The following is a 5,211-nucleotide window of genomic DNA, read 5'->3' on the forward strand; positions in this document are numbered from 1 at the left end:
ATTGAAATCCACAAGCACAAGCACAGTTTCAACAAAAAAGAGGAAAGTATGAAGCTCAACAAAACTTGGCTCCCAGCTATCAAACATACTATGTGCAAAAGGTCAACGAACTCTACCCACCCACAAGGACAGGGGATCACTACACACAAAAGACCAGCTAATGACACCCATCAACCACAGGAACAGATAATCTCTTCCCCTTAGCACAACAACATACCCACAACAATACACACCAATCACCCATCTACAGAAAAAGACAAAAGCCTATCTCACAGCCATAAATACTGCACTCCCAAGCCAACTACACCAGAGCACAGGTTGCTGTCCTCTGAAGATGCCGGCCACAGAGACTGGCGAAACGTCAGGAAGAACAACCTTCAGAACACGGCTAAAGAGCCTGGAAAACCCAGAACAACCAATATGAAAGGATCTTTTCCGTTTACAGTGGGGTCTCTACTTAAGAACTTAATCCGTATTGGAAGGTGGTTCTCAAGTTGAAAAGTTCTTATGTTGAATCTGCATTTCCCATAGGAATGCATTGAAAACCATTTAATCCGTATCTGCTCTTTTCTGTCCATAGAAACTACAGTGGAACCTCTACTTCAGAACTTAATCCGTTTTGGAATGGTGTTCTTAAGTTGAAACGTTCTTAAGTTGAAGCAAAATTTCCCATAGGAATGGACTGAAAACCAATTAATCCGTTCTGGCTGTTTTTTTGTTATGTAGAGGTGCGTTCGTACATTGAAGCATTAGTTCCCATAGGAACTAATGCAAAGCTGGTTAATACGTACTCTACCACTAGGGGGAGAATTTTTTTAACCTAAGATGACCTAAGGTTAAAAAAAGAGCAGGAAAGGTTTTTTTTCCTGTTCTTATCTTGGATTTCTGTTCTCAAGTAGAAGCAAAATTTAGCAAATGGAGCTGTTCTTAAGTTGGATTGTTCTTAAGTAGGGACGTTCTTAAGTAGAGACCCCACTGTATAGTTAAGTGAGGCAGCTTTAACAGTCAGCACCTTTAGAAGGGCAGTTCCAGATGACCTTGAAAATTAGACTCAATTCCTATGAACATACATTTTCCCTCCTGGAACAGATGTTCAATAAGCAAATACCCATCAATTCTTGCCTCAAAATAGGGCACTATTTTGTATGTGGACAGTGACAGCTTAAAAAAATGCCAAGAAGTTGGCTGTGGGAATGAGAGGGAAGCGATAAATTTTATGATAGTCCTTGAGTGAGGTTCAAGAATTTTTTGAATTTGTTTGCTTTAGACATGAAAAAAATAGCTAATAGTTATCTGGGTTGGACAGCTCAGTGGTTTAGGTATCTGTGGAGCTAGAGGTTGGGAATTTGATTCCTCACTGTGCCTCCTGTGAGTAGAGTTAGCTTGTGTGGCCTTGGGCAAGCTGCACAGTCCCAGAGTACCCCCAGAAAAAAAGAATGGTAAACCTCCTTATTAGTAATAGTTATCTGGTAGTGGTAAATTTTACACAGACAAGGTGAATTTAAAAAGGATTCAGATAAAACATTACATATGATTAACAAATGCTTCTAGAAGCCAAGACAGAGCAATTTTACAATTACATGAGTTTATACTAATAACCCACTTACTATGAAGTAGCTCATCAACAAATACTACTTTAAAAGAAGACATGATGAGATAATTCATGTTATGAAGTAGAACAGAAAGGCTTGGTCAAAATCTTTAAACCCAAGTCATTATCTTATATTACGTGAGTCTTATGAGATGGTTGAGCAAAATAAAACTAATCATGTAGGTGGGACTTGAACTATTGGATTTAAATTATTCTGACTGAATATTAGGAAAAACACCTTGATGGTACAAGATGTTTGATAGCATGCATGTTTGTAAATTGTTCTCACTCTCTTGATGTTAATGAGTTTGCAATTTAGGGTATAGCCCTGGACATGAGATGGATGGTTACAAAGGAGGTCTGTGATTGTATCTGCAGTAGCTCTGCATACTCATCAATTCTGGGTCCCTGTTCCTCATATTTTTATTTATTTATTTATTCTATTTGTACCCCGCCTATCTGGTCAAAACGACCACTCTAGACTCATACTTTTCTTAGAGTTCAGGTTCCATTTAGACCAGTAAAAACTCCTGCATTGCCAAGTTTCCATGCAAGCAAAAGATGGCTAGGAAGGTAAATACTAGAAATGGGCACAAATTAATTTGGCCCACTCCAACAAAATTCATTGGCACAGCACAAGTACATTCCCTACCCCCACCCCTTGGCTGACTGGCCCACTTATAATCATTCACTGGCTGGATCCTCCTTCTCTGATGGCTGTCCAGTCTGGGCTGGGCTTCCCTTCCCCACTTCCTCCGGCAACCACTCAGACAAGATGAGGCAGGGAATCTCCGCCATTGAGTGGAGTGCTGCTGGAGGAGGCAGAGGAGAAGACCCCTGCTCCTTCCTGGACTGGACAGCTGCCAGAGGAGGACCTGGGCAGTGTGTGATGGATTTTTAAGTAGGCCAGCCAGTCAAAGGGTGTGGGGAGGGAATGTGCGGCACCTGTGGTGCCACACTAATTAATTTTGTTGCATTGGACCAAATTAATTCATGCCCATCTCTAGTCAATACTGTATTATACAGTACTAGATTCTGGGCCATACTGTCTCTGCATCTTATACAATTTCCTCTCCCCATTGTTTGCATTTCACTTATGTTGTGACACAGGTATTTTTTTAAAAAAATAGCTAAACTTGTTGAAGGGCAATAGAAATAATACACTGCTGTTAATGACCCAGATTTGTTCTTTAGATATAACCTTTCTGTGTATTCCTTGTGTTTGTAAATGATATATTTAATTATTATTTTTTGTAATAGATGAGAAATGGTCATGACAATAACGGTTGCTGTTTCAAAAAGTCATTTAAGCATAACATTGCTGAATATCTTTGTTTTTATGTTGTTGTTTTATTATGTTTTTGTAAACCACCCAGAGTGGCCTTGGCAGCCAGATGGGCAGTATAAAAATCAAACAAACAAACAAAGTAAGAATTTTAAGTTTTTTAAACCAATCAGAATGAGCAAGCAGGTATTTTGTGGTGGCCATATGCTCATTTTTTCCTTAAGCATTCCATTTGTTTTTGTTTTTAATTGATACTAAATGTATCCTGTCACATTTATTCTAATTTAGGGTGACTTTCCTTGAGTTTTTTATAGGTATAAAGTGCCCAGAAATGGTTACCATTCTTTTCTTCTGTAGAGGCCACACACAATGGCACAATGAGGAATCAAACTCTAGCCATTGAGGTGTTCCAGTGAGCTGTCCAGCCAGCCCCCCCCCCCCCAAAAAAGAAAGAAAGAAAGAAAAAGAAAAGAAAATTGAAGGAGAGGAGAAGGGAAAAATACTCTGCTTGGATAAGCATGATGCTTAAACTGAATGTGCAGGGGAAATACTCTGCTTGGATAAGCATGATGCGTAAACTGAATGTGCAGGGCAATACTTATTAAAATACTGCTTACCAAGTAGCATACAGGATCACAGTGGCAAGTCAGCACAATATTGTAGCTTTGGACATGTGAGATATGGTCATAACATGAAGGTCTGAATAGAAATGTACTGCATGTTAGAGGTTACCTCAGGGAAAACAGTTAATTTTGCTCAAGTAGCAAAATACAGTACATGTAAAAGTTTATCAGTTCCACAAGACTGCAGATGTAACCTTTTCAATGTATTGTGACTAGAGATGGGCACTTACCGCAGTTCAGTGGATCAGGCCCACAGTTGTTGCACAGGTTCCCTGGATTCCATGCACCACCTTCAGCGGCACTCAATCAGAGGCAGTGCTGCAGGTTTCCCAGCCCCATTTTCTCCTCTGGGCAAAGTATAGAATCTGCAGAGCCTGCATACCACGTGTGGGCCCAATCCACCAAACCGCCGTAAGTGTCCATCTCTAGTTGTGAGAAAAGTAACCTTTTAAGTAGCAATGTACTGAATGACAATTAGATGTCATTGCAGAGTACATTTCCTATGGAAACCCACTCATTTTCCGAAGAACATTATATTGTTTTGCTATTAGGCCTACTTGTCCTTCTGATATGTATGTTAAGTCAATAAAGCCTTCTATCTAAGCGGGACCCTACAGCAAAAACCACTTATTCTGCTACAGTAGCAGAAGAACAATAGTTGTTTTTGTTGTTGTTGTTTAGCCGTTAAGTCATGTCCGACTCTTCATGACCCCATGGACCAGAGCACGCCAGGCCCTCCTGTCTTCTGCTGCCTCCCCGAGTCGATAACACTGTCCAGCCATCTCGTCCTCTGTCGCCTTCACATTTTCCCAACATCAGGATCTTTTCCAGGGAGTCTTCTCTTCTCATGAGATGACCAAGGTACTGGAGCCTCAGCTTCAGGATCTGTCCTTCCAGTGAGCACTCAGGGTTGATTTCCTTCAGAATGGATAGGTTTGATCTCCTTGCAGTCCAGGGGACTCTCAAGAGTTGTTTACATTGTCCTAATCAGCAAACTTTCTGTACCCTAGAAAATTTTTAGAGAAATTACATTGTTCTGGCAAAAATGGCAATCTGTAACCATAGCAAATTTTAAAAAGTAAAACATAAACATCAAATGGCTATAAATAGGCTAGTGTAATGTGGGCTTAATCAGAAGAGGAAATCTATGAATGGGGAAATACTCTGCTTGGATAAGCATGATGCTTAAACTGAATGTGCAGGGCAATATTTATAAAAATACTGCTTTGGGATTTTTTAAATTTCAAAGCAAATAATTTCACCCACCAAAAATCAAAAGGACTTATACAGCTAATGGACTGGGAACTGTTGGATATTGTCTTTGGAACTGCTATTTTAACAATAGCAAACTTTTACGTAATACTGAACTGAATCTAAAATCCCGCCCCCCCGCCCCCCCGGAAATTGGGACATAGCAAAAGTTCCCCTCTGGCTAAAAGGAGAGGGGTAGTGATTTTCAACGATTTGTCATTCCCCCTCCCAGTTACCAACAGAATTTCACAGACTGTTCTGGAAGATTTCTGAAACTTCTGGAGCAGATTTCTGGCGGTTTGGGGCTACAGGGCAATGAGTAAAAATTGCTTCTCCCCCTCACCTCTAGAATCATCCAGCTTGCGAAGTTCCATTCTGTGCAAATGTGGTTTCAACTCAATGCTATCACACTATTGTTTTAAGCAGAACAGTAGCATAAAGAAACCCAGATACTTAAAATG

Source organism: Pogona vitticeps, chromosome 4, assembly GCF_051106095.1.
Source record: "Pogona vitticeps strain Pit_001003342236 chromosome 4, PviZW2.1, whole genome shotgun sequence".
NCBI classification, from domain to species: domain Eukaryota; kingdom Metazoa; phylum Chordata; class Lepidosauria; order Squamata; family Agamidae; genus Pogona; species Pogona vitticeps.